At 48.2% G+C, this 25,667-nt stretch overlaps 1 pseudogene; it reads left to right on the forward strand.

The window, feature by feature from the left end:
• Positions 1-5,556: 5,556 nt before the first annotated feature.
• Positions 5,557-5,793, forward strand: LOC139277763 (U2 spliceosomal RNA; annotated as a pseudogene).
• The last annotated feature ends 19,874 nt before the right edge of the window (positions 5,794-25,667 follow it).

The raw sequence follows: 25,667 nt of genomic DNA on the forward strand, positions 1-25,667 counted from the left end.
ATTTTTGTGTTGTTTTTTTGGGGGGTTTTTTGGGCACTAAAATCATAGTTTTTTTTTCCAAGTGCCCCCTATAAAAGGGGAGGGGGACACTAAAACCGGCATTTAAAATAAATTAGACTTTAAAACAAATAAAATCAAATTAAAATTTGGTTGCCGGGGGTAATAATGCACTCCAGTCCCTCCGGTGCCCACCTCTCGCGGAAGGCCGCGAGCGTACCGGTGGACACCGCGTGCTCCATCTCTAAGGACACCCTGGCCCGGATGTAGGCGCGGAAGAGAAGCAGGCAGTCAGGCTGAACGACCCCCTCGACTGCCCGCTGCCTGGACCGGCTGATGGCACCCTTGGCCGTGCCCAGGAGCAGTCCTACGAGGAGGCCTCGGATCTACCCGCTCCCCTCTGCACAGGGTGCCCAAAGATCAGGAGTGTGAGACTGAAAGTGCAACATGAATTTCAGGAGCAGCCCCTATCAATATTGGAACAGGGGCTGCAACCTCGCACATTCAGTAAAAACATGGAACACGGACTCCTCCAGACCGCAGAAATTGCAGGCGGCCTGGGAGCCCGTGAACCGGCTTAAAAATTTATTGCACGGGACTGCTCCGTGCACCACCCTCCAGGCCAAGTCCCCGATAAATAACAAGAGGACTCCCGCGTAGAGTGCACTCCATCGGGGACCCCCGTCTCCTCCAGACGGCAAGATGGTACGCCATCAACAGCTCAACAAACCTGTGAGCATATTCACAGGTGCATACATTACCCATACATTGTTAGCCAATTTCAGAGGAGCACACTCAGACTCAGTCCCTGAGTTTCTCAGGCTTGTACCTCAGGTACAACAGCACTACTTCATTGGGATGGAGTGGAGGGAGAGATCAGCTAGCCCCCAGGACTCCATTTTAATTGGGATGGGGGTAGCTGCAACTAAAACCCCCTTTTAAAGCAAATTTAAATCATCAGGGCCCTTCTTGTAAGAGGAAAACGTACAATCATAGAATCAAACAGCACAGAAGGAGGCCATTCAGCCTATCGTGCCTGTGCTGGCTCTTTGAAAGAGCTATCCAATTAGTCCCACTCCCCTGCTCTTTCGCCATCATCCTGCACATTTTTACCCGTAAAAGCTGTGCCGCTGTCTGCTGCTCCCACGCAGCCCAGGGCCAGCTTTTCCAATGTGAAATTCCGTGCATGCGCAAAACTTTGAATGGGCTGCACAGCCCATTAAAGGGTCCGCGCACTCAAATTTTTAATTCGGTGGGGGACACTACCTTCAAGCATTTATCCAATTCCCTTTTGAAAGTTACGGTTGAATCTGCTTCCACCGTCCTTTCAGGCGGTGCGTTCCAGATCATAGCAACTCGCTGCGTAAAACAATTCTCCTCATCTCCCCTCTGGGTCTTTTGTCAATTACTTTAAATTTATATCCTCTGGTTACCAACTCTCCTGCCAGTGAAAATAAAGTCTCCCTAGAATAACTATCAAAGCCATAATTTTGAGCACCTCTATTAAAACTCCCCTTAACCTTCGCTGCTCTAAGGAGAACCACAGCTTCTCTGGTCTCTCCAATCAGCACACTTTTTTAATAGAAGGATTTGTTGTATTGTCGGGATCTACTTGAAAGAGAAGCTTTTCTTCCCGAAGACAACTTTTAAAGTGGAGACTTCCTTTGAAAGAGAAAATATAGACAGTTCCTTCAATAGTTCAGTTGGTAAAGGTATCACTTGGCGCAGTGCCTTAAGCCGTCTACACCAGGGGGGCCACAGTTAGTGCTGAATTGACTTCTCTCAGCGGGGGATGCAGTCGGGGCGCTACAATTGGCTTCAGCTTCCCTGGCCTCCAGAGTGAGAAATCAGCCACAGTTGCCGTTCCTGAGCAGCATCCAAAGAATGTGTGTGGACTTCAGGTGACAGCAGGAATAGCTCAGCTGTGATGCTCCCCATGGAGGAATAGACATCAACTCTCTCTCTGCTCTCACATAAAGGATGGCTATTTAGCTGAGGCACTGAAGGGTTGGCGAGTGCCTGTGGAACCGCACAACAGACCAAGTCAGAGTTCTTAAGGAGGGGAGGGGAGAAAAAAAGGGGAAAAAAGTGGAATATTCCCATCTTTCTAACACGGGGATAAGGGCAGGGAAGTGGAGCTGAATCCATGATCAGATCAGCCATGATCTTATTAAATGGCGGAGAAGGCTCGAGGGCCATATGGCCTACTCCTGCTCCTATTTTTTTATGTTCTTAGGTTAAGGCAAGGGAATACACATTAAAGGGTGCGACACTGAGAAGTGTAGAGGAACAAAGGGACCTTCGAGTGCAGGTCCACAGATCCCTGAAGGTAGCAGGCCAGATAGATAAGGTGGTTAAGAAGGCATACGGAATACTTGCCTTTATTAGTCGAGGCATGGAATACAAGAGCAAGGAAGTTATGCTTGAGCTGTATAAAACACTAGTTAGGCCACAGCTGGAGTACTGTGTGCAGTTCTGGTCACCACATTACAGGAAAGATTTGATTGCACTAGAGAGGGTATAGAGGAGATTTATGAGGATGTTGCCTGGACTGGAGAATTTTAGTTAAGAGGAAAAATTGCATAGTTGGGGTTGTTTTTTTTTGAAAAAGAGGAGGCTGAGGGGAGACCTGATTGAGATGTATAAAATTATGAGGGGCCGAGATAAAATGGATAGGAAGGACCTGTTTCCCTTGGCTGAGGGGTCAACAACCAGGGGGCATAGATTTAAAGTAATTGGGGGGAGGTTTAGAGGAGATATGAGAGGAAATTTCTTCACCCAGAAGGCAGTGGGGTCTGGAACTCACTGCCTGAAAGAATGGTAGAGGCAGAAACACTCACCACATTTAAAAGATATTTGGATGTGCATTTGAAGTGCCGTAACCTACAGGGCTACGGACCAAGAGCTGGAAAGCGGGATTAGGCTGGATAGCTCTTGGTCGGCCGGTGCGGACACGATGGGCCGAAATGGCCTCCTTCCGTGCTGTAAATTTCTATGGGACCAAACTTGGTGGACTTACCGCCTGCTGCCCGGTGCCGCCGAGTTTTCTGGGCGGCCTTCCCTCCGAGTGAGTTTGGTGGAGGCCTCCCGCCGGCAGGGAGGGAAGACCGCTGGGGACCGCCCGCTGACGTCTGCTGGTGTGCAATGCGCGTAAGTGTCCTCCCGCCCACCGAGCTGCCAGTTTGGTCCGGGCGGGAGTCAGCGGCAGCAGGGGGAAGGACCGTTGCATGGAGGCAGGTCTAATCTCAACGGTAAGTAAGAAGACCTGCAAAAAAAGGTTAGTAAACTTCTTTATTTTTTTCAGGTGGATGGGGTCCCCTGAAGGTTTTCTAGTGTTTTTTTTTATTTGTTAGAAATTTTTACTTTTATCTGCCCCCCCGCACCGCCGGGCCCGACTCAATCCTCGGCGGTACTTTGCCAAGGATTACATTTGCCGCCAAGAATGGGAGCTACCGCCTGCTGCCGGCCACATTAAAGGCGTAAGTCCCTTTTTTGCCACCGGGTGGTCTTTCCAGGACTTTTTCATGAAACTTCCACCCAAAGTGCCGTCAGGTATCTCAGCATTCCTTTGGGTCGGAACTTAGCTTCCACCAAGTTTGGGGCCCATGATTCTAAGTATCATAACTGGAGATCTCCCTTTAAAGAGGGAAACATTGCCAGTACAGGAATGCTGTGTGACCCCTTTTTAAATGGGGGAAAGATCACTCTTTGTAAAGAGATATATTACACTGTTCAAACCCTTTCTAAGAACAGACAGCAGCTGAGCGCTTGATCGACATGAAGAGTCTCCAGTGGGTCTATGATAGGGGGAGCTGTAGGGTATTTTTAGTTGGATGAGCTAAGATACGTTGAATGGCTACCCTCATCTGTACATATTTTGTGATCTCGATTCACTTCAACACAAGACATCTCACTCTTCCATCTTTTAAAGGTACGTCATAATCGCATCTGCTTTTATTGAAGCAACTCAAGTGTTACATAAAAGTGATTCCCCTCCTGACCTGGTGTGCGGGAATGGACTGGTTGCCATGCAACAGATGAGGCACTTCATCACAGTGAAGAGGGGAAAATTGAAGGTTAATCAAATGGACTATGCTCCGGCGTACTTCCCCGTGGCTACTCACAGGACAGTTCAAACGGAGGACCGTGAGCAAGTCGCTTGTCCGAACTTTGTGCAAGAATGATGCACAGTACGGGGCGAGTCTAAAAAAATGGAAGAATTATTGTTGCGATATATGAGGGGAAGGGAGACTGGGTGACGCAGTTAGTGGCATGGTTTGATTCCGAGCACTTTGACCTCAGGGACCTGGCTTGAATCCAGCTTATAATAACAGGATGAAAGTCCCTTGTCTCTGCCAGCTATAGGGATCCTGAGTGTAATGCCTTTGGGTAGTCTCAAATAGAGGTATATTCCATTACTAGGATATACGGCACAGAAACAGGCCATTCACCCCAACCAGTCCATGCCTGCGTTTATGCTCCACTCGAACCTCTTCCAATCTTTCCTCATCTAAACCTATCAGCATAACCCTCTATTCCCTTCTCCCTCACATGCTTATCTAACCGCCCCTTAAATGTATCTATACTATTCACTTCAACCACTCCCTGAGGTAGCGAGTTCCACATCCTCATCACTCTTTGGGTAAAGAAGTTTCTTCTGAATTCCCTATTGAATTTCTTGGTGCCTATTTCATATTGATGGCTTCAAGTTATGCTCTTCCCCACAAGTGGAAACACTCTCTCTGTATCCACTCTATCAAAACCTTTCATCATTTGAAAGACCTCTATTAGGTCAGCCCTCAGCCTTCTCTTTTTGTTCAGGGTGGGTATTCCCTTAGTAAGGTTTTGTACATCAAATTATCTGTGTTCCTGTCTTGCAACACAAAAATGGGCAACAATTTCTCTTTAAGATAATAGTTGGAATCTCCTGCTACTTTCCCTTCCCCCTCCATTCACTCTGGATAAATAGAACATTTCATCCGCTTCTTTTGTTCAATCCTCTCATCAGGATCAAGGGACCGGAATTCCAACAGCTCTTTGCAATCATTGAACCACTGCTGTACACCTATGAGATATATCCCAGGAGAGTGGGGGAGGGGCAAATGTTTCTCTCCCTCCAAGTATTTCTCATTTGTTTCCTATTCAGAACCTCGACTGCCGACTTTGACTTGACATTCACAGACACAAGTCATTGAATATCAATAATGAGGGCCTGTGTGTAGTGTGTCATGGGACGGAAGGTAAATTGCTCTATTGAAGGTGGGGGGGGGGGGGTTTGGATACATGCTCTTCATCTTTCTAACTTGTGCTAATTCCACACCATAGCACACATGTGTTGTCCCTGATAGCTGATTGCCGTTGACAAGCTGTGAGCTGTATAAATCTACTTGGCCTTCATTGATCTGTTTTGCTCATTCGGGCCTCCGGTTGGCTTTCACTCTCACTTACCACATGAATGGTACAGCACTGCGACAGGGTCTATTCTCAGAAAGTAAATGTTACTCATATTCTACCTCTACACTGCACCAGGGCCTGAGGGGAGAGAAATTCGCTCGGCTGATCGCTTCTCGGCCTTTTGGCTAAGATCATGCGTAACTGACCTGACAGGGGAGTAACCATGACCCCAAAGTGGTTCTCCCTGGATCAGGAAGGTGGTTCTCCTATGCTTTTTGGAAATAGGAGGTGGGTGGGGTGGTTTGACCCATCCACCTCCACGGAGGTGGTGGGGGGCCTGACCCATCCACCTCCATGGCACGAACCTGGTATTGCAGTACTTCCAGGAACGGTGCTTGGGCTCTAGGCCTTTTGGCTAAGAGCATTAGCGCAGGGTGATCCTTGATGTGTGCAAGGTGACCTCTGGCGTTTGTGATCTGACAAAGAATTGGAAAGATTGGCTACGATTAAAAAAAAATCGCTCGGCTGAGTACCTCCCGCCCGAGCGCGGCGCTGTCAGCGCCTGCCGCAAATGTCAGTGAAGGTTTAGCGGCGGCGTTGACAGTTTGCGTTGTGCTCACTAGCCCCGCCCACTCAGTGACATCACTGCGTTTGCAAAATTGACTCTTTCGCCTGCCGTACCGCCCGGCACTGAGACAGGCAGGGGAGAGCAGCTGGTCCAGCGATGATCCCGGGGCAATATCGTCCAGAGGGCAAGGTCAGTGCTGAACTTGCACTTTTTCAACTTTTATTTATTTGTTGCAGTCATGGGGAAATGTGGGTGAGGTTCATTGAATTTTTCAGCAGGATTTTTTTTTTCATCTTCAGGTGTTAGGAAGCCGGGCCTCCTAGCGCCAGAAATTTGAGTGGGCCTCCTGCGCTATTGCTCCGTTAGTGCGCAAAGAGGTGTGTGGAACGCTTCTCTCAGTGCTCCACTCTCTTCTTGGAGCAATACAACTGAATATCCCACTTTGAGGCGGCAGACATTGCCCGGTGCTAAAGATAGCGCACCGACAGTGTCACTCTTCACAGCGAGTGATACCAAATATCTAGCCGAGTGTGCAAAATGACTGACACAGAATCAGGGGTTCTATTGCATGAAGATAGTCTGTGAGGCTAGTAGGGTGATGGTTGTTCGGTGTGGGTATTAGTGTGAAGGTTGGTCGGTGAGGGCATTAGAGTGAAGATTGGTCGGTGAGGGTATTCGTGTGAAGGTTGGTTGGTGTGGGTATTTGTGTAAAGGTTGGTGTTATTCTGAAGGCAGGACTCTGTGGGTATATGCATTCTGCATACTCTCCTGTGTTTGTGGCTTTTAATCTAGCTATGGAGTTGACATCATATTGCAGGTGTCCTGGATGAAGCTAAACGTTCTACTCTCAATAATCAGCAAATATATCGACGGCACCACCACTATATGTCCCCATCACAACATGGTTCATAAACTGTACAGAAATATATTTTTTAGTCAATTCATTGCACGGCAAATTATCTTCTGCAAAACCATAAACCTGGCAAAATGTCACTTTAACTGACAACAATGCCTCTTTAACATAGATCGGCTCGATTGGTGTAGGATAACACAGCAGGCGGATAAGATGGAGATGGGATAATACCCTCAATCTAATTTCTCTGAAGGGTCAGCCAGCAGGTTCAGGCAAAGTTCAAAATCAAACCAAAGGAGGTCTGATGATCAGTGAGCTGCGGGCGCCTGTAAGCGTTGGAGTTGATCGCCCCGTCTGTTATCCATTGGGGCTCTGACTGGGATTATACTGATCAGTTCCACAGGTAATCCTCTCCATCCTCAGCACACAGCTGGCCCTGCTCCACGGTGAGGAGTTGGACTGCCATTATGAAACTCAATTTCCTGATCTCTTCGGGCCTCCTCAACTCCAATTCCCACACACTTTCCGATTTCAATTCACCATGGTTTCTCCCAGAATAATGGTGAGCTGTGTGTACACTGACCTATCTCATCACCAAACTGCTGACCCTCTACTGGAGTCTGAATTTCACTTTCTCCCCCGCCACCCCAGCGCCCCCTCCCCCTCCCCCAATACAAAGTGTACCTTTCCTCCCTGGGGGAAGGCAATTTAGATTTGAACAGGCATTCTTTACTCACTCACCAAAATGATTCCTCTTAGAACAGAAGTGATGGTTAGAGTCGACCCCTGCAACTTTCAGTCACGGGTCCGTCAAGAATATCACCTACATTGAGGGCTGGATATTCCTTATGTTGCTGCCTCTGTTCGCACCCTGGAGGGACGGTAATGGCGGCAGAAATGGTTTCAGGGTGGGCGCCGGAAATTAGCTGAAAATTAGTGGCACCACCCAGGAGTGTTGAGCCGGCATGCAACGCCGCCGGTTCTGATTGCGTGGTGAGATTTGTTGCGTGCTCACCCTATAGCGCCTCGTAGCGCCTGCTGGGACTGCCTGGAAAACCAGAGCTGTCCTGGTGGCATTGAGTGATGCAATTAATGAACGAGGTGAGTCTGATTGCTTTGTTTAGTTTTATTTTTGCGATGTAGCTGATTGTGGGGTGTTTAAGGTATTGGGAATGTTTGTTACGTTTGTAGGTACAATTTTCTTTTCCACAAAAACCTTTCTTAGGGCACCCCGAGGCCGACTCATTTGCAACGGATTTTCGGTTGCTCAGCCATCCTTGCGCCCTAAAAGAGGAGTGGAACGCCTCCCTTAGCGCTCCGCCCCACACTCAGGGCCCAGCTGATGAATTTTGCTGACCGAGGCGCAAACTGTTCCCAGGCGCAAACTTTACCGCCCCGCCGCCGTTACCGCCCCGAAATGCGCAGAGCTGAAAATCCAGTCCCGAGAGTTCAGGAAGGGAGTCGAGACAGATAAACATGAGCTGATGACACACAGTGTATCCTCCTCGAGTCATTACATGAGACACCAGCAGCTGCTTTGAAAATAAAAATCAGTTCTTTGATAAGATTGTTGGAGCCAGCCTCACAGTGCTGCTGCTTGCTTCACTTACTGATAGGATTTAAGGAGTCATGCAACAATCTCAGGGCACGAGAGATCATTCTTGATTGCTTTTGTATTTCTAGCTGATATCTTCCTTCAACGGGTCCATCAATTCTCTTGAACCTTCATTATTTTTTCTTACCTTTTTGCCTCTCAATCTCCCCGGGACTGTTTCTCGAGCAACAGGGTGTGATCCCGAGCGGTACTCATTTACCGTGGAGCAGGTGACAGCCAATTTGGTTCATGTTCCCTTCCAATTCTCCCTCTCTCCTGGCGCAATGTCGGAGGCGTGGTGCATAGGGCTGTAAAGCTTTGTACTGCCATTCTGTTATCACTCCAGTCAAATTGCTGTTGTTAAAATTCATACATAAGAACATAAGAACATAAAACTTAGGAGCAGGAGTAGGCCATTTGGCCCCTCGAGCCTGCTTCGCCATTCAATAAGATCATGGCTGATCTTCTACCTCATTTCCACTTCCCTGCACTGTCCCAATATTCCTTAATATCCAAAAATCTATCGATCTCTGTCTTGAATATACTCAAAGACTGAGCCTCCACAGTTCAAAGATTCACCACCCTCTGAGTGAAGAAGTTTCTCCTCATCTCAGTCCTAAATGGCCGACCCCTTATTCCCTTATTTATACGTTTATCATAGCACCATCATAGTAAGCTTCACCTCTTCCTTGCACTGTTTTTGTGGAAATCAGGAGTGACTGCACTCTCTCCAATGACACTGATAACTCATTAGTGACCATATCATAGGAGTTTTATAATTAACATGAGGACAGATAATTATCTCTTCACATTGTTGATCATAATAGATTTTATCTGTAACACTTACTTGTCACAATCCTTCTCGTCTCTATTTGATCAAAAGTACAATGGCCATTGCTTCTCCGAGTTTTCCTCCCTTACCTCCTAAGCTTCATCCCACACACTCCTCCTCTTCCCTCCATCCGAACTATGTTCAAATTAAGGCTCCTTGTGCCACCGTGGACATTAGTTTTCGGTGGGAATTGGTCTGCAGGCCTGACAAGTGCACTTACATAGAAACATAGAAAATAGGTGCAGGAGTAGGCTATTCGGCCCTTCTAGCCTGCACTGCTATTCAATGAGTTCATGGCTGAACATGCAACTTCAGTACCCCATTCCTGCTTTCTCGCCATACCCCTTGATCCCCCTAGTAGTAAGAACTTCATCTAACTCCTTTTTGAATATATTTAGTGAATTGGCCTCAACAACTTTCTGTGGTAGAGAATTCCACAGGTTCACCTCATCTCAGTTCTAAATGGCTTACCCCTTATCCTTAGACTGTGACCCCTGGTTCTGGACTTCCCAACATTGGGAACATTCTTCCTGCATCTAACCTGTCTGAACCCATCAGAATTTTAAACGTTACTATGAGGTCCCCTCTCATTCTTCTGAACTCCAGTGAATACAAGCCCAGTTGATCCAATCTTTCTTGATAGGTCAGTCCCGCCATCCCGGGAATTAGTCTGGTGAACCTTCGCTGTACTCCCTCAATAGCAAGAATATCCTTCCTCAAGTTAGTAGACCAAAACTGTACACAATACTCCAGGTGTGGCCTCACCAAGGCCCTGTACAACTGTAGTAACACCTCCCTGCCCCTGTACTCAAATCCTCTCGCTATGAAGGCCAACATGCCATTTGCTTTCTTAACCGCCTGCTGTACCTGCATGCCAACCTTCAATGACTGATGTACCATGACACCCAGGTCTTGTTGCACCTCCCCTTTTCCTAATCTGTCACCATTCAGATAATAGTCTGTCTCCCTGATTTTACCACCAAAGTGGATAACCTCACATTTATCCACATTATACTTCATCTGCCATGCATTTGCCCACTCACCTAACCTATCCAAGTCACTCTGCAGCCTCATAGCATCCTCCTTGCAGCTCACACTGCCACCTAACTTAGTGTCATCCGCAAATCTGGAGATACTACATTTAATCCCCTCGTCTAAATCATTAATGTACAGTGTAAACAGCTGGGGCCCCAGCACAGAACCTTGCGGTACCCCACTAGTCACTGCCTGCCATTCTGAAAAGTACCCATTTGCTCCTACTCTTTGCTTCCTGTCTGACAACCAGTTCTCAATCCATGTCAGCACACTACCCCCCAATCCCATGTGCTTTAACTTTGCACATTAATCTCTTGTGTGGGACCTTGTCAAAAGCCTTCTGAAAGTCCAAATACACCAAATTCTCCCTTGTCCACTCTACTGGAAACAATCTCAAAAAATTCCAGAAGATTTGTCAAGCATGATTCCCCTTTCACAAATCCATGCTGACTTGGACCTATCATGTCACCTCTTTCCAAATGCGCTGCTATGACATCCTTAATAATTGATTCCATCATTTTACCCACTACTGAGGTCAGGCTGACCGGTCTATAATTCCCTGTTTTCTCTCTCCCTCCTTTTTTAAAAAGTGGGGTTACATTGGCTACCCTCCACTCCATAGGAACTGATCCAGAATCAATGGAATGTTGGAAAATGACTGTCAATGCATTCGCTATTTCCAAGGCCACCTCCTTAAGTACTCTGGGATGCAGTCCATCAGGCCCTGGGGATTTATTGGCCTTCAATCCCATCAATTTCCCCAACACAATTTCCCGACTAATAAGGATTTCCCTCAGTTCCTCCTCCTTACTAGACCCTCTGACCCCTTTTATATCCGGAAAGTTGTTTGTGTCCTCCTTAGTGAATACTGAACCAAAGTACTTGTTCAATTGGTCTGCCATTTCTTTGTTCCCCGTTATGACTTCCCCTGATTCTGACTGCAGGGGACCTACGTTTGTCTTTACTAACCTGTTTCTCTTTACATATCTATAGATATGGGGCGAGCTGTCACTGCTGGTGGCTTCACAGGCGGGAGGGAGGTGGCGGATCGGGACTCCTGGGGAGTCAGAGAAGCACTCTTGCTCATCTGGCTCCACTGAAACCCATATTTTGTCAAAAAATGTTAAAAAAATCAATTTAGCAGATTGGGCGCAGGTTATCTCACTTTGTCCCCGCTTTACGCCCGATCGTACAATCTGTCTTTTAGATGAGACGTTAAACTGAGGCCCCGCTTGCTCTCTCAGGTGGACGTAAATAATCCCACGGCACTATTTAAAACAAGAACGGGGCGGGGTGGGGCGGGGTTATCTCCGCTGTCCCTCAACCAACATCACTAAAACAGGTTAACTAGTCATTATCACATTGCTGTTTGTGGGAGCTTGCTGTGCGCAAATTGGCTGCCGTGAGTCCTACATTACAAGAGTGACTACACTTCAAAAAGTGTTTCATTGGCTGTAAAGTGATTTGAGCCATCCTGAGGCTGTGAAAGGCGCTATATAAATGCAAGCCATTCTTTCTTTCTACCAATTTCTACCCCACTATTTCTGTTATGTACGTATGTAGACCTTACCCAACTGTAAGACTTGCCACCAGGGGGCACACCTGTTTGAGACCTAAGGGTCACCTGTGCACTCTGGGTAAGCAGGTATAAAAGATGACTCACCATGCTGCTTCCTCACTCTAGAGTCTGAAATAAAGAGATCAAGGTCACAACAGTTTGACCTCGCAATATAGTCCTGTGGATTTATTCTGAACATAACAAATTGGCGGTGAGTAACAGATCACTAACTTTCACGCGATAATGGCTGCCATTGGTATTCTTGAGAGATTTTTGAGGGTGATGATTGGAAAGCCTTCGTTGAGCACCTCGACCAGTACTTTGTGGCCAACGAATTGGACAAGGCTGAGACGAGGAACAAGCACAGGGCGATTCTCCTCACTGTATGTGAGTCATCGGTATATGGCCTCCTAAAAAACTTGCTGGCACCAGTCAAAATAACGGACAAATCTTACGCTGTGTACACTGGCTAAGGAACATCTCAAGCCAAAGGATAGCATCCTGATGGCCAGGTACTGCTTTTACACACACCGTCACTCCGAGGGCCAGAACGTGGCGAGTTTTGTCGCCGACCTAAGACGCCTCGCGGGTCAGTGCGACTTTGCAGGATCCTTGGGGGAAATGTTGCAGGACTTTTTCGTGCTTGGAATTGGCCACGAGGTCATCCTTCGCAAACTGCTGTCTGCCGAATCCCTAGATCTGAGCAAGGCCATCACGATAGCCCAGGCGAGCACTAAGCACAAAATAATGTTTGCAGCAGGCAGAACAGCACAGGGCAGGGCCCACATGGCTGCAGAGGCCAGACCTAGGACTAGAGTGACTCAGAGTCTGCCGTGGGGCATGAATACGTATCAATTAGCACCATGTTGGCACTGTAGGGGTAGCCATAGAGCTCATCAATGTCGATTCAAGCTCTATGTGTGCAAGGGCTGTGGAACAATGGGGCACCTCCAGCGAATGTGCAAACGATCTCTGACTCACCACGTGGCAGAGTCAGGAGAGGATGACCGATCCAGCGAGGATCACGATGAATGAGCAGTAGAGGCAATTGAACCTGAGGATGGAGAGGAAGTATATGGGATACACACCTTTGCCACCAAAAGCCCTCTGATAATATTAAAAGTTGAACTTAACGGCACTTCAGTCTCCATGGAACTAGACACGGGGGCGAGAAGGCTTTTGAGAGGCTGTGGAGCGACAAAGCCAAGCGACCCAAACTGATCCCGATTCAGGCAAAGCTGCGCACCTACACCAAGGAACTGATACCAGTTCTTGGTAGTGCGGACATAAGAGTATTCCATGAGGGAGCGGTGCATGATTTACCACTGTGGATTGTTTCAGGTGATGGGCCAACGCAGCTTGGCAGGAGGTGGATGGGGAAGGTTCGATGGAACTGGGAAGACCTCTGCATACCCTCTCTGGCGAACAAGGCCTCCCTTTCCCAAAGATCGAGCAAACCCCCTCTTCCAGCTGAACCAGGCATCGAAGTGCAGATCACAGGCCGCTCATCACAACCACGAGGAGGTAAAGTTCAACCGAGCAGAGGTACAGATGCCTGCCGAAGCCGACGACCCCTTCGCGACAATGGAAGAGGCTCCAGGTCGACCATGCAGAGTGGGAATCCGGCCGAAACGATCCGAATTCATCTTCCCGATGCCAGAGGCAAAATACCTGGGGAGGAAGATCACGGCAGTCAGCATCACGGACATGGATGAGAGGGCGCCCAGACCACGGGACGAGAGAACGTCCAGACCACAGGACAAGAGAGCGTCCAGACCACGGAAGGTTGCCGCAACGGAACGGAGGAATGTGTCGCCCAGCAAGGAAGACGACTGGTTTCGGGGCAAAGATAAAGGGGCAGCCGCGGTGAAGGCCAGGAACCCACCACGCTCAAATAAATTGTGTGCACCATGTAACCCGTGCGTGCGGTCTTTCGCGACCAATGATGTACCACTGTATGGAGTTGGGGGCACCTTACAACAAGCCAAAGTAGTAGGCGAACACCAACCGGTCGTATATGTATCTGACAAAGTACTTGTAACAAGTGATGTGTTATCACACGAGGTCGGGTGTGTTGCACAGCAAGCTAATGTAGTGGGCGAACCCCAACCAGTTTTATATGTATCTAACAAAGCATTCGTAGCAAGTGAGATGTTACCGCACGGGGTCGGGAGTGTTGTGCAGCAGACCAAAGTAGCGGGCGAGCCCCAAACGATTGAACATGTATCAAATAAGTTAAACAAAGCAGCAGCCTGTGTTCACGGGACTAAAGAGACGTACCAAAGAGTGTCCCAATATGTGCTCGAGTCAGACAAGCCGCCCATCCCACAAGCTTGGGAGAGCAGAGGCACCATTATCGATGCGTTGTTTCGAGAATGTCCAACACTGTCTTTGCACTGTAACATGATCCACCACTGGCCAGGCACAGAGAGCGGCACCCATGCTCTCACTTGGCCACTGTTGCCCACCCCCGGGGTGGAAACGGCGCAGCCTGCAGACCCACTCGCGGTTGTGGAAGTGTTAGAAAATGAGGGGACCTGGACTAGCCAGGATCCCATGTTACCACCTGCCAAAGGTGAACTGCTAGACGGGATGTGGCAACCGATCCGCCAAAAAGACAATAGACCCATCCCAACATTTCAAAGCAAGGCAGGGCGGCTACACGCAGTCGGTGGTCCGGGGCCCCCATACTGCTAACGAGTAAAGCAGTGGGACAAGACCAAACTGTGAACGACAGACAATCAGGAACCACACCGTAAGGACTTGGGCCCCCAGCGACCCACCAACACGATCAATCACAAGGACGAACCCACCATGTCAAGACTTCAACCCAGGCGATCGACCCGGAGGCACGGGGCGCCAGATCACCTCAACTTGCAAATAACTTACACAATAAGACTTTGGGGGGGAGTGATGTTATGTATGTATGTAGACCTTACCCAACTGTAAGACTTGCCACCAGGGGGCACACCTGTGGGAGACCTAAGGGTCACCTGTGCACTCTGGGCAAGCAGGTATAAAAGGTGACTCGCCACGCTGCTTCCTCACTCTAGAGTCTGAAATAAAGAGACCAAGGTCACAACAGTTTGAGCTTGCGATATAGTCCTGTGGATTTATTCTGAACATAACAATTTCCTATTTGTTTTTGCATCCTTTTATATTACTGAAGTGATATTGAGGTAAAAATTCAGTTGCTCCCATTCAGGGAGGGCTTTAATACGTCACTTCAACGGGGCTGGAGAGTGGCACCTCATCCTCGCATTTCTCTTTCCACATCTACATAGTAAAAGAAAGGAAGACTTGCATTTATATAGCACCTTTCACAACCACTGGAAATCCCAAAGTGGCTTACAGCCAATGAAGTACTTTTGGAGTGTAGTCACTGTTGTATTGTGGGAAACACAGCAGCCAATTTGCGTACAGCAAGGTTCCACAAACAGCAATGTGATAATGACCAGATCATCTGTTTTTGTTATGCAGATTGAGAGATAAATATTGGCCAGGACACCAGGGATAACTCCCCTGCTCTTCTTTGAAATAGTGCCATGGGATCTTTTACATCCACCTGAGAGAGGCCTTGATTTATCGTCTCATCCAAAAGACAAACACCTCAGCCAGTGCAGCACTCCCTCAGTACTGCACTGGAGTGTCAGCCTGAATTTTTATGCACAGGTCTCTGGAGTGGGACTTGAACCCACAACTTTCTGACTCAGAGGCAAGTGTACTACCCACTGAGCCACAACTGACATTGATAGATCTGAATTTTTTTTCATTTCCCCCTAGTGCACACCAGGTAAGGCCGGAACCTCATCGCGCACGGAATTTTGGCCAAGAACGCTCCCTTGTGCGACCATGTCTCAAACAGATCATTAAATTGCCTGTCGAGCACCGCCATTCTTTCAACTTTGAAATAAATATTTGTGGATCCTGTAAGCCTTCAGGTTCAAGGTTTAAAATTTGGTCTCTTGTGTAACGTGCTGTCCGTCCGCTCTTGTGAGTGATAGAAATCAGCTCGGGAGCTGAAACACAAACAAGCTTAGTGCAGACCGGGTGGGGGGGGAGGGGAGGGGGCGGGGGGAGCGGGTAGCGGGAACACAGGCAAGAGAGATGTGAGGAACAGAAGAGAAAAAGATTAAGAGACTGAGAGAAGTGTAGAAGTCCTCATGAAGGTGAGGACCCTCTAATCCAGCCTATGAACATGAAAACCTATTCATCAGCCGTGCAGACAATTCTACCGCTGTACGTTAAGTCTGGATTTGGCCAGCTATGCCACATGCCTTATGTGCAACACCTGTTAATGAACATTCAGCACAACCCCAAAGCCTTCCGCTAAACCCGGCAACCAGAAAGTAACAAATGTCCCTGCTCACAGCCTGCAAAAGAAACTCGAGCAAGAAATTAATTGAGGGAGATGGCTATCGTTGCCAGAATCTTCTGGATGCTAAGATTCAGATCTATCAGTTATAGCCAACTTCCTTCAACGTCTGAAGCAAATGGCTGACTAAAAGATATGGCTGATTGCTCAAAGCTTTCAATCAGGATTTTTAAATTTTGTTTCGCGGAACAGCTATGGGGGTGTAATACACTCTAAAAAAGGCTTTGTCGTAAACTAGCACTGAGAGAGAGCCCAAGTGTGAAGAAAGCTGTCCATCAACAGGTCCCATTTCCTGTAAGTAGTTGAAGGCCATGCCCTCCTGCCAGGGGTCAGGGGTCAAGCTAGGTGCAAGAGAGAGCAAGAGAGCGAAATTAAAGTACAGGGATATCTAGGAGGATTAGTGACCCTTGAGCCCAAGGTCATATCGTTGAAGGCCTACACAATTGGGGATAGAGCACAAAGACAAATAAAAACACAATGATGAGGGTGCAAGAGGTTTGAAAGACTGAAATATGTCAGCTGTGGCTCGGTGGGTAGCATTCTCGCCTCTGCGTCAGAAGATCATGGGTTCAAGTCCCACTCCAGGGATTTGAGCACAGAATCTAACCTGGCGCCTCAGCGCACAACTGAGGCAGTGCTATAATGTTGGAGACACCGTATTTCGCATGAGATGTTAAACCGAAGCCCCATCTGCTCTCTCAGTTGGATGTAAAAGATCCCATGGCACTATTTTGAAGAAGAGCATGGGAGTTGTCCCCGGTATTTTGGCTAATAATTATCCCTCATCCAACATCGCTAAAAATAGATTATCTGGTCACACTGTAGGAGCTTGCTGTGTGCAAATTGGCTGCTGTGTTCTCTACATTACGACAGTGGCTGCACCTCAAAAGTACTTAAAGAACTTTGGGGCATTCTAATGTCATGTAAGGTGCTATAGAAATGCCAATTCTTTATTTCTTTAAGGCTCTTTATCAGAACATAAGAATTAGGAGCAGGAGCAGGCCATTCAGCTCCTTGAGCCTGCTCCGCCATTCAATAAGATCCTGGCTGATCTTCTACCTCAACTCCACTTTCCTGCATTATCCCCGTATTCCTTGAATCCCTTAATAGCCCAAAAGGGTCAACCACATTGCCGTGGGTCTGGGAGTCACGTGTTGGCCAGATCGGGTAAGGATGACACATTTCCTTCCCCAAGGTCATGATTACTGATACTAGCTTTTTAAAAAAAAATCCAGATTTATTTAATTGAATTTATATTTAATGGGTTTAATTTTTCAGGTACCCACTTTGGGATCGAAATTCGGTTGTGGATGCTGCCTGTTACCCCGAGCGATGGGCAGCAAATGGGCGGCAAAGGCCTACTGCCATCGTAAAGCGGCGTCCATGCCCCGGCTGAAATTCAGTCGGCTCTTTGGCAAAGGCGCCAAGAGGCAATGCTGCACTGGCTAACGCCACCCGCGTGGTGATGTCATCCAGCATAACACGCCTCTTTGACGCCTCTGTCGCGACATTTGCTTTGTATGGCTGCTATACCGGCAGGCGGCCGTACAGCCTGAAAAAAGTGGTAGATAAAGAGTAGTTCTCGGGCAGAATCGCCCAGAAAGGAAGGTAAGTTTTTCTCTTTATTTATTTCTGCATATCTTCATTAGTTTTAAGAGTGGGGAAATGTGTTTGTGTGGATCGGAAAAGTTTTAGTTCTTTTTCTTTCTTCCCTTTTCTTCCCGTTTTCCAGCTAGCATGGCGGCAGCCTCCCGAGGCGAGATTCAGTCTGCCTCATGAATTCCCGCCTGAGGATGAGTGTGCAACGCCACTTTATAGCTCTCTATCTTTGGGCTTAAAAACTGAATTTGGCAGTTTGAGCCTGCACCTAACGCCTGATGGTAAAATCAGCACTGCCTCAAAAATTTCAACCCCTTTTAATTTAATTTTACAGGGCGCGTTTACTTCAGGTGATAAATGCTTTATCTGCGCATTGCTCATTGTTTTCAGGTTTAAAAAGGAAATCTGAACTCCATCTGTTTCTCTCCTTTCCAATCAACACCCAGAGATACATCGAACGCAGAGGATATGAGATGTGTGACATAAATCTTGTGACTGTACTGTATATCGCAATTAGGGGGAGGGGAGGAGGTCAGGGGAAAGGAGCTTTTGGTGGATACATTGTGGTACTGGATTACAAACAGACATCTTGTCATTGTTAAAATGACATCTAAACCATGCCGATAAATAGCTTCCAGCTGGCTGCAAGAGCTTGGGGCCTTGCGAGATTAAACTTCATTCTTTTTAAACAGATTTAACCCTTGAGAATGTGCCAGGAACCCTTTCTGACGATGGTCATTTATTGCTTTAGCTTGTTGGGAGATTGGGGTACCTACCACACGGAACATAGGAGTCGGCCATACAGCCCCTCGAGCCTCTTCCGCCATTCAATAAGATCGTGGCTGATCTGTATCTTAACTCCATCTACCCACCTTGGTTCCGTAACCCTTAATACCCTTGCCTAACAAAAATCTATCAATCTCAGACTTGAAATTTTCAATTGAAGCCCCCAGCCTCAACAGCTTTTTGAGGGAGAGAGTGCCAGCTTTCTACAATCCTTTGACACGCAGACTATACCCCTAAATAACGTAACTGAACAGTAGGGAGTGGAATACTTCACAATAAACAGAACTCAGTATAAAGAAACAGGAGTAAGTGATAGAAGAATCACTATAACCCCTCCAGACCTGTCCAGGTTTATCAGAAACACTATTTTTGTTTTAATAATGTCTCCAATTTTGATGCACGTTACTAAAAGGTAAGTACAGTTCCACTGGACCTGATTCTCTGAATGCACGCTCCAACATAAAAATAAATACGTAGAAATTACAACACGAAAACATGCCATTCAAACAGTCCGGGTTTGTGATTATTGTCAGCTGTGGCTCAGTGGGTCGCACTCCCACCTCGGAGTCAGAAAGTTGTGGGTTCGAGTCCCACTCCAGAGACTTAAGTACAAAAAATCCAGGCTGACACTCCGGTGCAGTACTGAGGGAGCGCTGCACTGTCGGAGGTGCCATCTTTCGGATCAGACGTTACACCGAGGCCCCATCTGCTCTCTCAGGTGGATGTAAAAGATCCCACGGCCACTATTTCAAACAAGAGCAGGGGAGTTCTCCCCGGTGTCCTGGCCAATGTTTATCCCTCAATCGACATAACAAAAAAACAGATTATCTGATCATTATCTGGATTTTGTGCTCAAGTCTCTGGAAGGGGGCTTGAACCCACAACCTTCTGGCATAGAGATGAGAGTGCTACGCACTCATCATCATCGTCATAGGCAATCCCTTGGAGTCAAGGATGACTTGCTTCCACACTAAAAATGAGTTCTCAGGTGACTGAAGAATCCAATGCAAGATCTACAGTCTCTGTCACAGGTGGAACAAACAGTGGTTGAAGGAACGGGTGGGTGGGGTGTCTGGGTTGCCGTGCGCTCCTTCCGCTGTCGACGCTTGGCTTCAGCTTTCTCTCGACGAAGCGATTCGAGGTGTTCCGCGCCTTTCCAGAAGCTTTTCCTCCACTTTGAGCGGTCTTGGGCCAGGGATTTTCAGGTGTCGGTGGGGATGTTGCACTTTTTCAAGGAGGCTTTGAGGGTGTCCTTGAAGCGTTTCCTCTGCCCACCTGGGACTCGCTTGTCGTGTTGGAGCTCCGAGCAGAGCACTGGTTTTGGGAGTCTCGTATCGGACATGCGAACAATGTGGCCCGCCCAACGGAGCTGATCGAGCGTGGTCAATGCTTCGATAATGGGAACATTGGTGCGTCTATCCTGCCAATGTATTTGCATGATTTTGCCAAGGCAGTTTTGGTGGTACTTCTCCAGTGTTTTGAGGTGCCTGCTGTACTTAGCCCATATCTCTGAAGCATATAGGAGGGCGGGTATCAGTACTGCTCTGTAGATCATGAATAGGACAGCGGGAGGTCGGAGAGCAGTGGGAGGGTCAGAGGTTGGAGAGCAGCTACGCACTGAGTCACAGCTGATCCTGCAATATACTTTGTATCGTGTGGAGCCCAACACTGTACACAGTATTCGGACTCAGGTCTTATTAGGGTTTTGTATACACTCATCATTGCCACTTTAATTACACCTCTTGAGAAAAAAAAACCTTAGAATTGTCTTCATCATCATCATAGGCAGTCCCTCGAAATCGAGGAAGACTTGCTTCCACTCTAAAAGTGAGTTCTCAGGTGACTGCACAGTCCGATACAGGAATTCCAGTCTCTGTCACAGGTGGGACAGACATTCGTTGAAGGAAAGGGTGGGTGGGGAGTCTGGTTTGTCGCACGCTCCTTCCGCTGTCTGCACTGGTTTTCTGCATCCCCTCTGTTACACTCATAATAAATGGTGAGACTGATTACTATGTGCAATGAGCAAGTGTGACCTTAGCTGCTTTATTAAGGTTCTAGAGTGCAGGTACCTCGGGGGTGGCCTGCTTATATACTGTGCCCCCAAGGGATGTTGGGTTCCCTTGGGACTCCAACAGGTGGGCCCTCTGGTGGTCAGGTGTGATGCAGGTTACAACGGGTTAAATACATAACATCACTCCCCCCGTGAAGTCAACAATACACTTATTTACAAGGTGAGATGATCTGGGGCTTTGCGATCCCTTGTCGATCGTCTCAGTACAAATGCTGGTGTGAGTGGGTTGGTCAGTTCTTCACTGGGTTGTTGGGCAGCCGGCCTTGCCGGGCTGCTGGGGATGATGAGTTTGGTTTCATGGTCAACTATGATGTCAGTTGCCACTTGTGTGTGAGTTGGAAGGTCAAAGTTGGTGGTGTCCTCTTCGGGTTGTTCGTAGCTGTTGGTGAACCACAATTTGATTTGGTCCAAATATTTTCTGTGCGTTTGTCCATTGGTCAGTTTGGCCTGAAACAACCTATTCCCCTCTTTGGCTGTGACCTTGCCAGCGAGCCATTTGGGACCATGTCCATGATTGAGCACAAACACAGGATCATTGATCTCAATATCGCGCGACAAATTTGCGTGGTCATGGTACACACTTTGTTGATGCCGCTTGCCCTCTACGTGATCATGGAGATCAGGGTGGACAAGAGAGAGCCTTGTTTTAAGCGCCCTTTTCATGAGCAGCTCAGCTGGGGGAATCCCGGTGAGTGAGTGGGGTCTGGTGCGGTAGCTGAGCAACACTCGGGACAATCAGATCTGCAGGGAGTCTTCCGACACACGTTTCAAGCTTTGCTTGATGGTCTGAACTGCCCGTTCTGCCTGGCCGTTGGATGCGGGCTTGAACGGGGCAGATATGACATGTTTGATCCCGTTGCGGGTCATGAATTCCTTGAATTCAGCACTGGTGAAACATGGCCCATTGTCGCTGACTAGGACATCAGGCAGGCCGTGCATGGCAAACATGGTTCGTAGGCTTTCAATAGTGGCCGTGGACGTGCACACAGACATTATTGCACATTCAATCCATTTTGAGTAAGCGTCCACGACAACCAAAAACATTTTGCCTAGGAATGGGCCCGCATAGTCTACATAGATCCTCGACCATGATTTGGAGGGCCACGACCACAAACTTAGCGGTACCTCTCTGGGTGCATTGCTCAACTGAGAGCAAGTGTTGCACTGGCGCACGCATGACTCTAAATCTGAGTCGGTGCCAGGCCACCAGACGTGAGATCTGGCTATGGCTTTCATCATTACGATGCCTGGGTGGGTGTTGTGCAGTTCGCAAATAAATGTGTCTCTGCCTTTCTTGGGCAAGACCACGCGATTGCCACACAAAAGACAGTCCGCCTGCAGGACAACTTGTCTTTACGTCTGTGGAACGGCTTAATCGCTTCCTACATCTCCACTGGGACATTGGACCAGCTCCCATGGAGGACACAGTTTTTAACCAAGGACAGTAAAGGATCCTGGCTGGTCCAGGTCCTGATCTGGTGGGCCGTAACGGGGGATTTCTCTTTCTCAAATGTCTCCATGACCATGAGCAAGTCCGCTGGCTGTGCCATTTCCACCCCGGTGGTGGGCAATGGTAGCCAACTGAGAGCATCTGTGCAGTTCTCTGTGCCTGGTCTGTGGCAGATTACATAGTTGTATGCCGACAGCGTGAGTGCCCATCTTCGGATGCGGCAGAGGCATTGGTATTAATCCCTTTGCTCTCCGAGAATAGCGATATGAGCAGCTTGTGGTCAGTTTCAAGCTCGAACTTGAGGCCAAATAAGTACTGGTGCATTTTTTTTACCCCGTAAACGCATGCCAGAGCCTCTTTTTCAACCATGCTGTAGGCCCTTTCGACCTTGGACAAACTCCTGGATGCATACACAACCGGTTGCAAAATCCCCGATTCGTTAGCCTGTTGTAACACACACCGTATGACAATGCATCGCAAGCTAACACTAATTGTTTACATGGGTTATACAGGACAAGCAGTTTATTAGAACACAATAAATTTCTGGCTTTCTTAAAGGCAGCCTCTTGTGAATTCCCCCATACCCAGTTGTCTCCCTTGCAGAGTGCATGTAGGGGTTCTAGCAGGGTGCTTAACCCAGGTAGGAAATTACCGAAATAGTTAAGGAGTCCCAGGAACGACCACAGCTCCGTCATGTTCTGTGGTTGCTGCGCGTTCTTGATGGCCTCCGTCTTGGCGGTGGTGGGTCTGATGACGTCTGCTGTGATTCCCCTTCCTAAGAATTCGACGTCCTGCGCCAGGAAAACAAACTTCGAGCGTTTCAACCTGAGCCCCACGCGATCCAACCGACTAAGAACCTCCTCCAGATTCCTCAAGTGCTCCATGGTGTCCCGATCTGTAACCAATATGTTGTCCTGGAAGACCACTGTGCAAGGAACTGACTTTAGCAGGCTCTCCATGTTTCACTGGAAGATCGCTGCGGCCGACCGAATCCCGAGCGGGCACCGGTTGTAGATAAACGGACCTTTGTGCGTGTTGATGCAGGTGAGGCCTTTCGAAGACTCCTCCAGCTCCTGCGTCATGTAGGCCGAGGTCAGGTCCAGCTTGGTGAACGTCTTCCCTCCAGCCAGGGTCACAAACAGGTCGTCTGCCTTGGGTAACGGGTACTGGTCCTGCAGCAAAAAACGGTTAATCGTTACTTTATAGTCCCCGCAAATTCTAACCGTACCGTCCTCCTTGAGTACCGGGACAATTGGACTTGCCCAGTCGTTGAATTCCACCGGCGCGATGATGCCTTCATGTTGCAGCCTGTCCAGCTCGATTTCCACTTTTTCACGCATCATATATGGTGCCGCCTGAGCCTTGTGGTGAATGGGTCGCGTACTGGGAACCAAATGGATCTGCACTTTCGCCCCCGAGAAGCTTCCAATGCCTGGCTCGAATAGCAATGGGAACTTGCTTAGAACCTGGGTACATGAGGCCTCATCGACGGACGAAAGCGCTCGGATGTCGTCCCAGTTCCAGCGGATTTTCCCCAGCCAGCTTCTGCCAAACAACGTGGGGCCATCCCCTGGCACAATCCATGGCGGGAGTTCGTGTACTGCTCCATCATAGGAGACTTTGACATCAGCACTGCCAATTACAGGGATAAATTCCTTGGCGTAAGTCCTTAGTTTGGTGTGAATAGGGCTGAGCTTGGGCCTGTGTGCCTTCTTTCCCCACAGCCTGTCGAAGGCCTTTTTACTCATTATGGACTGACTTGCCGCCGTGTCCAACTGCATAGATACTGGAATGCCATTCAGTTCAACTTTCAACATTATTGGTGGGCATTTCGTCGTAAACGTGTGTACCCCATACACTTCTGCCTCCTCAGTACAAGTTTCCAATTCAGTCTGATCCACTGTGGATCGATCTTCCTCTGCAACGTGGTGGTTTGCAGGGTTTGCAGCTCGCCTGCACATTCGTTGGAGGTGTCCCATTGTTCTGCAACCATTGCACATATAGTGCTTAAAGCGGGGCCGATGATCACCTCCGCAGTGCCAATAGGGGGTTTATTGCCTCGCATTAACAGAGGATGGCGGACTCTGGGTCAATTGAAGTCAGGCCACAGCAGCCGGCGTGTACATTCTGCTCTGTACATTTCTGCTAAAAAAATGACGATACTTTATGCACAGTACTGGCCGAAGCTTCTTTGTTCTGCAAAATCTGCTTGGTGTTGTCGCTGGTGGATATAAATGCCTGGGCTATCGTTATGGCTTTACTCAGATTCGGAGTTTCTACAGTCAGCAGTTTGCAAAGGATTGTCTCATGTCAGATGACAAGTACAAAAAAGTCTCTGAGCATTTGTTCTAGGAATCCCTCAAACTCACAGTGTCCTGCGAGGCGCCTTAGTTCGGGGACATAGCTTGCCACTTCCTGGCCCTCCGATCATTGACATGTGTAGAACCGATATCTCGCCATTAAAACGCTTTCCTTAGGATTTAGATGCTCCCGGACTAGCATACACAATTCTTTGTAGGATTTCTCTGTTGGTTTTGCCGGGGCCAGGAGATTCTTCATGAGGCCATAGGTCGTTGCCCCGCAGACAGTTAAGAGGATCACCCTTCTTTTGGTGGCGTTCTCGTCCCCTTCGAGCTCGTTGGCCACATAGTTTTGGTCGAATCTCTCCACGAAGGCCTCCCAATTGTCCCCTTCTGAGAACTTCTCCAGGATGCCAACTGTTCTTTGCATTTTCGCGTGGTTGTTCGTTACCTCGTCGCCAATTGTTACACTCATGATAAATGGTGTGACTGAGTACTGTGTGCAATGAGCAAGTGTGACCTTAGCTCCTTTATTAAGGTCCCAGAGTGCAGGTACCTCGTGGGTGGCCTGCTTATATACTGTGCTCCCAAGGGATGCTGGGATCCCTTGGGACTCCAACAGGTGGGCCCTCTGATGGTTAGGTGTGATGCAGGTTACAAGGGGTTAAATATATAACACTGTCGGTGACGAGACTCGAGGTGCTCAGCGCCCTCTCGGATGCTCTTCCTCCACTTAGGGCGGTCTTTGGCCAGGGACTCCCAGGTGTTGGTGGGGATGTTGCATTTTATCAAGGAGGCTTTGAGGGTCTCCTTGAAACGTTTTCTCTGCCCACCTGCGGATCGCTTGCCGTATAGGAGTTCCAAGTAGAGCGCTTGCTTTGGGAATCTTGTGTCGGGCATGCGGACAACGGAGCTGGTCGAGTGTGCAGTGCTTCGATGCTGGGTATTAGTTTATTTATAACACAGCTCCCCGAGGCTGATTTTCTGAAGGGTGCTCTTGCTGTTGTACCAGGCAATAGCACATAACGTAAAATTACAGTTGCACTCTCCAGGATTTTTCGTCCACCTTATTAATGGACAGCAAATTATTGGAAAGCTGATTGCTCTCCCCGAGGATAACCCCTATGTTATCATTTATGATATGTTTAAAATAAAGGATGAAACTGAGTACTCTGTACAATGAGCAAGTGTGTCCTTAGCTCCTTGAATAAGACTCCAGAGTGCAGGTACTTCGTGGGTGGCCTGCTTATATACC

The sequence above is a fragment of the Pristiophorus japonicus genome, chromosome 12 (assembly GCF_044704955.1).
Source record: "Pristiophorus japonicus isolate sPriJap1 chromosome 12, sPriJap1.hap1, whole genome shotgun sequence".
Taxonomy (NCBI): Eukaryota; Metazoa; Chordata; class Chondrichthyes; family Pristiophoridae; genus Pristiophorus; species Pristiophorus japonicus.